Raw genomic sequence first — 9,126 nt, forward strand, 5'->3', positions numbered from 1 at the left:
TCAGAACATGCCAGTTTTTGTTCAGCCATACTGATGGCAAGTTCTTGGGGGCAAAGCAACCCTGAATGTAAAATATGCTGTGGTTAACAGGTTTTATGTTCCAATAAAAGCAGTTACTCCAAGGAGAAATTTCATTATCTAAAAAAAGCAACAATAAGTTCTGCATAGGTAGATACTATCCTGGGATATGCATGGACTTCAGAGGGCACTGCCATTTCTCTTTCCAAAGTTTTTGGATGAGAATCCTTTCTATTTAGAGATATATTCTAAAGCGACACAGGAGAGAACATAACATATTTGGCCATTCTCATACTTATTTTTTCTCTCTGTCTCTGTGTTCATATTCTCTCACAAAATTTTAAAGACAGTTTTTGGGGTCACCCTACAGTGATGTTGAGTCTGAGTCTTATTAGGGACAATGGTCTGTCAAGTGAAAGTACTTGTGAGGATTTATTTTGATGATCTGTAGCTCAGACATTTCTCTCTTAAAACCCTCTCTGGTAGATAATAACATTTTAATGATGCATAAATCAGACTCCTAAAAGGCCGAAATCTCCCCGAGCCACTAAGTTCACAGTGACAGAGTCAGGTCCATCGAGCTAAGTGCAAATCTCCATTCCTGTTGAATATCTCAGGCCTCAGCACCTGACAGGATTAAAGGTTTATCAGCTGCTCAGCCGATTTTTAGTGATTATTGTTTAGGGAGATACTCAGCTCCATAATTGCACAAGCTTCCTGATGGGCACCTAGCCAAGCACATCATACCCCTTGTCCTCACTCCTGTCTGGATGCTCAGCTTCTGTACTCTTTGAAGCAGGGTTTTGGACTAGACAACTCCAGCTGGAAGCTTCATGTCCTGGAGCCTATAAAGCTAAATGACTTCTTTACTAATAAACATCTTATTCTTTGAAGCTGTAGAAAGAATGATTTAAGACCTCTACTTATGCCTTTTAGATGACAACCTGTCTTTTAATCAAATAATAGAAGATTAGCTTAAAAATAAGCCAAATAGTGACTGAGCCACTCATATCCTGGTATTCTATAATGCTAAAAGCATTTGCTTAAAATGTGTTGAAAAATCAGAAATTGTTAAATGTCGACATTTTATAAATATACTAGCTTTCTTTTCCTCATGAATAATAATGTTTTGATCCCAGAAAACATCACAGTAATTGTAACCAGCCTTCATATATCGAATTTTCAATGAAATTCTCAAGTTTGAAGTAATTCGTCCTTATTTATAGACTTTGTACTAGAAAGCTCTAGAATGACTTCTTGTTATGTTTTCCTTAGCAAAAATTTAAAAGATGCAGTAACTATTTTTTATTCAATGATCATATTTAAGTAGTAGTTATTTCTATTGCTAGTTCAAATCTTCAATCTCTTGTATTTTTCTGGTGTTTGTTTACATGATGGTGTATACTGAAGCCGTCAGCAGTCTTGGAGCTGCAGGAAGCAGTGTGTCTGTTATTACATCCTTCCTGACTCGGTTGTTGCTTCTCTTTCTAGCTTTGAAAAGTGAAAGTAGAAGCAACAAATCAAGTGGGAGAGTTTTCCATTGCTGTAATTCATAGTTCCATTGCTGTTTAAATGGCTTGCCTGCCTGCTTCCTGCCTGCCTTCTTTTCTTCCTTCCTTCCTCCCTCCCTCCTTTTCTTCCTTCTTCCCTCCATCCGTCAGCCCCTCTTTCTTGTTTGTTTGAATTCCTGCTCTATACTTTATGAACTGGGCAAGGTCCTTGGTTAACTGATGAAAAGATTAATGGTGAGGAATACAACAGAGAATAAAATGCCTGTCTGTGGAGACCTTTGTTGGCCCTCCATATTGTGTTCTCTATGCCATGCTTTCTCCCATAGAGGGTCATTAGAAGAAGTTGGGTTAGGGGTTGTATAGGGAGCAAGTACATTTTAATTTATAAATGAGAATTCATGATAAGAATATGGCCATTTCCAGGATCCCAATGCCTCAAGCTCAGGGGAATGTCAAGGTCTTCTGCTGGTCCGAGTACAGATGTTGACAATGTGTGCAGAAAGTGTCAACTACAGCTTCTTCTTCCTGGATAACTGATACCTGAGACTGCTCCCCTGCAGAGGACATGGACTGAGATGAGCTAACTCACTTCCTTCTTCAGCTGTATATAATAAATTTGCCGAGTTTCTGGGAGGTTGGTGCATCTCTATCACAGAAGGCGGCCCGCCTAATCCCAGGTTTTCTGTATGTGTCTGTTGTTTCTTTCGCAGTCAGGCCAGACCCCAGGAATGCATGCAGGTTGCAGCAGGGTTGGTTATCATTAGTTACAATTATTGGCTTCTAAACCATAAACTAGTGTTGTTTTCTTTAACTTGTACTCATTAAATACAAGATTTTGGGAAAAAGCTCCAAAGCAACGAATCCATTTGTATTTGCTTTAGAGTTCAGGGTACAGGCAAATGTATCTGTCTTTCTTTTCTTGTTCTGTCTCTTATTTCCTTTAAATCTGCTATCGGAGAGACTTGCCAGACACTCCAAACGTTGCTCAAATGCTGTTTTCAGGTTTGTAAATTGGATAGGTTCCTAGGATAAAGAGGCAACCACACGTGTTAGGTGTATAGAAGAAAAGTGCTGAATTGTTCCACTATGTTTGGAAGGAAGGAGAGAAGTTTAATGAAGACAGCATTATTTGCAGTACCTAATTTTGTGCCACCCTTACATTTAGCAAGTGGATGCAGGAGAATGGCAATCTTGAGGCCAGTTTGGGCTACATAGTGAGGCCTTGTCTTGACCAACCAACCAACCAAACCAAAACCAAACCAAACCAAACCAAAAATTCACAAAGACACAAGAACCAGCAACAACAAAAACCATTCTAAGGAGTGTGTGGGACTCAATGAACAGGTTACGCTGTACTGCAGCAGGATGTGCCATACTTAAGAACGATATGCACACACTTAAGGAAAACCAGTTTTGTCGGGTGATGGTCGATCTTGAGGGCATGGTGAGAAGATGACAGAATTGAAGGGGGCAACCCTGCACTTCCATCCCTCTCTAGACTTTGCAAAAGTGTGTTTCTGATGACAATGGGTCTCTTTAGAAAACCATTATTTTTATTCCCCCAAAAATATTTTCACTGAGCAAAGGCAAATCAAAATTTCATGAGAATTCTCTATTCATTTTAACTTTTAGAGTTGTCTTTACAAAAAAGAATACAAAATTAAAAATATAAAATTATGTACAAAGCAGCTATTTATTTATTTAGAATGAGCAAAGAGGGTACGTTACAAAAACGAAAAGCTTACAATTATTACAAACAGCATAGAATTCAGAAAAATAATTCAATATTTACACAAGTGCCTGAGATGATTCTACAATGTCCTCTCTTCCTTTGTTACTGTTGCCTGCACAATCTGTGATTCAGTGTCTGACATTTTTTTTTTTCTAATTTTCCATAGGGAGAACAAACAATTCAATTTGTTTTCTAGCATGGCTGAATGAAAGTTGTCTTTTATAATCACGAAGTGGGATACATACAACATGCAGTTAACAGTCACAGAGGCTTGTGTAGTACCAACACAGGTCATGAGGAATTCTGGATCGCACACATGGTTGGCTCAAAAGTGACAAAGCGGTTTAATGGAATTGTGATTGTTCTTCATCATGTATTTCTAGCAGGAAGGAATGTCTATTTGATGCGTGTTCAGGTGCTGGTCCCTTTGCAGGTGGTGATTAAAGGGGTTGCCTGCAGATGAGCTTCTGGGCTTGGAGCCCACAGGGAAGGAAGTGAACCAGCGGGAGGATCCATAGAAAGGGACAGAGGTATACACCTGTACAAATTTCACTCAAACAAAAGCATATGTTTATGTGCGTATACTTCTAGGGCCCGTCCTGGGACCTGGGAAGGTCTTTTGTTTAATCAAGGAATGCCGAGATGTAAGTTCCATTAGCTCCAAAGAAAACCCACTTCTCTGCCCTCAGAATTTACCCTTATCTCCAGAAGGTGTGTGTGGTCTTTCTCCCTCTAAAGACCTTCATAGCATGTTCTTCTACCCGCTTCCAGAAGCAGCTGTTTTGCTTGGCCCTACTTAAAACACTCCAGTGTACGAATCTCACACACACACTGATGGGTACTCAGTGAGAATACTCATGTCTGTTTGCCTCTCACCCCTGTGATGTTCTCAGTAATCTTCCAGCATGCCGTCTGTAAAATGCTTGTCTCAGCTTCCTGTGCAATGCAGTGCTAGACTTTCGAAGAACAGTGTCTGCAAACATAAAATCTTATTTGTTACTAATAGACAAAAGCTGCTTGAGGCCTTGTGGGGTGGTTCAGTTGGAGGAAGTGCTTGCATGAAGGCCTGATGACCCTAGTTTCTTTCATCTCCAGATCACACAGGGAGCAAAGAGTTGTCCTCTGACCTCCACACATGTATCATGACTTATTTGTGTGCCTGCAAGGCATATGTGTACATACAAATAGATACATGCATGTACATACATGTAAAGTAATAAAATAAGATGTATATTACCCTGCTTGATATATATTCCACAATTATCTTTGGAAAAGATTATCTCTATGTGTAGCAGAGTTATGTAAGAATCATTGTTTTATCATACTCTCTAAAATGAGATTAATAGTAATTTTTAGGTTCCCACACAATTCCATTTCATGCACTTACTTTAGATAACTGTTATCTTGCTACACAGAGATTTGCCATTTGGGATCATATTATATATTTTAAGGAAAGCTTGCATCCTTCAGAAAAGCAATTATGGCTTTTTAAAAAACATTTTACTCAGCATTATTCAGAAATTCTGGTTGTTTCTTATTTTATTGCTTCTGTGGAAAGCATTCATTGTTTCTTAGTTCTTTTTCAGAATGCTTTCATTGCTGGTATACAGAGAAACTATTTTTTATACTTAATTATTTAATTGTGGACTATAATACTTGTTCGATTAAGATAGAAATTCTTGAAGGGAGCGTGTATTTGTTTACTAAAGCCTTAAGCACTAAGTTTAAGCTGATGCCTTCTGAGATTAAATTATTCTTTAAATCTCATTATATGATAAATTATATTAATATAGTTCTTTTTATTAAGTCGTCATTACATTTGTGAGTACATTCTTCTTTGTCCTAGTGTTTTATTCCTTTAATATTATTCTGAATCTTCTCTTTAAATGTATTCTAGGAAGAGACATTATGGGGTGTATGAAAACAAGGGTCAATAGACGACTGTCCTAAACTAGGGTATGGGTGAGATAAATTAACTCATGTTTCCAGTGTAGAGTAAGTGGACATTAAGCTGATGTTATACAGTTGTATTTCCTAAGAGGCTTAAGTTTTGTAAAAAAACAAGTGTGAACCCACTTAAAATGAATATTTGTGTGTGTGTGTGTATGTGTGTGTGTGTGTGTGTGTGTGTGTTTATGTGTTTAAGCATATCTGTGAATATGTCTGTGAGGGATTGGGTAATTTGTCTATCTGTCTGTCTATGTGTTGTGTGGATATATGCTTGGAAAGATCTTTACTGGAGTTGTAGTAATGAATTTTCTCATGTGAACTGAAGCTACAGATTTTTATTATTATTATTATTATTATAAATGACACTGCAGATTCTTTGATTAAAAATTGTATATGCTCAATATAAGAAGTTCTTCTTAACATTATAACTTTGAAATAACCATTTTTAGTAATAACAGAACATCATTTTGGACATATTCATAGCAACAAATAAAGACATATGAGTAGGGTCACCTGACATTTCATGCATATTTTAATTCACTTTTCTTCTTCTGCATTTAAGAAAAATAAAACAAATGGATTGTCCAGCATTATAAAGTGGTACTGTACTACAGATGACCTACCAGGTTCCAGTATATTGTTTCAAAGCCATGTAACACAGACAGCCCTGGTTAAACTCAGTGGGTCATAAAACAAACAAAAAGACCTGAGCGTGAGAAGGGGATTTGTAGGAAAGAGGTAGATGTTGACTAGTGAGAAGGCGATCTAAGGAGGGGGTGAGGTGGGAATAAGAGTGCTCAGAATACATTGCATACATGCACGAAGTTGTCAGAAAATAACTTTAATTAACTTAAAAATGTCAAAAAGGTAATATCAAATCTTTGCTTATGGGACATCCAACTGGGCCTTTCAGTTATTTTCTTATTTTTTCATTAAATCAGTGTGGGAGAGGGGGCGGTAATATAAGAGCCAGAGGAACAGGGAATTTTCTGTGAGATTGTGTCTTCTGGGAATTTCAGAAGCTAGACCCACAAACGTCATCAACATGACTGCTTAAACATGAGCTGAACGAAGACAACACCAACAGACATGCCAAAGTGGATGGGGCAAGCTCGAGGCCTCAACCCTACACAACTACAGTTAGCCAAGGAATGCTAAGAGAAGGAGAAACCGTCTTCCCCAGGGAAGAACACACTGATTGGTTATTCAGTATCAAATGGTCTGCCCCCAAAAGACACATAGACCTAGCAAGCTGTGTTTAAATATTTAGGAATACACATGAATATACATATACATATATGTGTGTTACAACAATTAATGATAAAAGACACCATGGCTTTGAAAGAGAGGCAAGGGGGGTAAATGGAAGAGAGTTTGCAGGGAGGAAAGGGAAGATGATGAAATTATGATGTCAAAAAATAAAAGAAATTAAAAATAGAAAAAGAAAGAATAGGGTACTGCATTGTTTTGCTAAAATGCCAGAACCATGTGCCGCAGACTTTGTGGCCTAAAGAACAGGGTCGCTTCTCAGGGTTCTGGAAGGTAGGGGTCCAATGTCAAAGTGTTGGCAGTGGTTACTTCTTTGAGGCCCCTGACTCTGCCCTGTGGGTGAATGCCTTCTTACCACGGCCAAGCACAATGGAGTCCTTGTACAGCCTGTGTTCTAATATCTTCTGCTTACAAGGACAGCAGCCCATTATAATGGCCCCATTTGACCTTAATTACTTCTCTTTTGAAAATGAATACTTTTGTTAATTCTTTGAGAGTTTTACAATGAATGTTGATCATATTCATCCTAACTCTTCCTTGAACTCCTCCCAAACCCATCCCTACTTCCCTACTCCCAGCTGCATGGTCTCTCTATTTTCTTAAATTTAGTAACTCATTGACTCCAATTGGTGTTGCCCATATGATTCCAAATATGGGGCCATCCACTGGAGCATAGGTGACCAACCAGAAGTTACATCCTTAAAGAAAACTGACTCTCCCTCCCCCAGCACGACATCTTTAGAGACATTCTATTAATACACTCAGGCTGAAGACTTTAGCATATACATTTTTTTGGGGGGGGGTTAGGGCACAATTTCGCCCATAACAATTTTTTGAAAGTGATAGATGTTATAAGTTTTGTTTGGATTTCTGAGTTCTTTTTCACACATCAAAGCCAAGTTGATCCAACATCCTATGTTTCTTGTAGCATTAATGGGGACATCTCTGTAGCTTCCTCAAGTGCTAAGTGGGCATTTTCCAGTTCACTGGGTACAAGCTGTGTTGGCTGCTGGTACACTCATCTCCTCACTCTAGGCAGAAGCGTTTGCAGCTCCAGCCTTTGAGCTTTCTTGATATTTATCTGCTCATGGCACTGGGTGCTGAGCAATCCATTTTATTATATCTCCCTGAGCCATCGCTCGCTGGGTTTGGTTTATTTGCAATTGTTTTTCCTAGGAAGGTCTCTTGTATTCTTTCTCCTACATTCTTGCATATTCCATGACACCAGAGTGCTGTTTCCTATTGTGTCTGGCTACTACATTTTGAAGACTTTCTTTTTTTCCTCTGGGACACTATAGATACTGTAACACTGTTTTTTGGCAAAGTGTGTTGCAGTGGAGAAACTCCTGATTTTATTCCCTTTTATTTCATTCACCTTTCTGTTTGAAAAAAAAAAAATCCCTTGTCTTTGAACCTTAATACTCTAACCAAGACATGTGCAGTGTTGATCCCTCTGGTCCTTTTCAAATGAGAGAAGACCTGCCCTCTAAGCTGCATTTCTCTCTAATTTCAGGGATTTTTTCCTTGTAACATTTTTGACTATTTCTGGTCTTAATCTTTTGGTGCTGTGATGACAAGGACACACACTGACTATCAGTTATATTAACTTTGCCCTCTACCAACTTCTTCCGAATGTGCTTTATGACATTAATTTTATCTTGAGCCTTTTCTCTGTCCCATTAATAGACTTTCAGTGTGTCTTTTTTCTTCGTACTTCCAATTTATCAAACAGACAAGGAACTGTTCTAAGGACACTGTTGGACTCAAGTTATTCTCTGCTGTCTGCCTTTTGGCAATTATTATTTCTTGAGCTTTCTTTTTTTTCTTTTCTTTTCTTTTTCATTCTTCTTCATATTCTTGTTAAGGTCATGTACACTATGAGGCAAGAATAGGGACTGTTCTTTGAAGTACATTTTCTTTCCACCTAGCATTGTGTTTTCTTGTGTGTAATGTTACTTGCCCCTCTCAATGTTGTAATTGGAATTTGTAGTTGAAGTTTTCCTGTGTCCCGCCTGGTCCGCAGCCTCTCAGACCCAAGTAAACACACAGAGGCTTATATTAATTAAAACCACTTGGCCATTAGCTCAGGCTAACTACTGACTAGCTCCTACACTTAAACTCAGCCCATTTTCATTAATCTATATGTCGCCATATGTTCCATGGCTTTACCTGTGTGCCATTATATGCTGCTCCCTGGATGGCAGGCTGGTGTCTCCTGACTCAGCTTCCACTTCCTAGAATTCTCCTTGTCTGTTTATCCTGTCTGGCTACTGGCCAATCAGCATTTCATTTATCAACTAATCAGAGCAACACATTCACAGTGTACAGAAAGACATCCCACAGCACAGTGTTTCTGTCTAACCTTGTTTATCCAGTTACTTTCCTTAATCCTGCAATAAAATACCCAGCCTGAGCAATTTAAGGAAGTGTGGGTTTACTTAGGCTTACAGTTCTATGGGAAGTCATGGCAGTGAGACCATGAGGCATCTGGTCACATTAAGTCATGGACTCAGTGTACCTGCTCCTTTACATTCATTCTAGGGCCCCAGCACACAGGATGTTGCCACCCACAGTTAAGGTGAGTCCTCCATCTCAATGAACTCAGTGTAGCCAACCCCTGCAGCCTGCCCAGAAGTCTGTCTCCTA

This window comes from Peromyscus californicus, unplaced genomic scaffold (genome assembly GCF_007827085.1).
Source record: "Peromyscus californicus insignis strain IS unplaced genomic scaffold, ASM782708v3 Scaffold_11__1_contigs__length_118956290, whole genome shotgun sequence".
NCBI classification, from domain to species: Eukaryota; Metazoa; Chordata; class Mammalia; order Rodentia; family Cricetidae; genus Peromyscus; species Peromyscus californicus.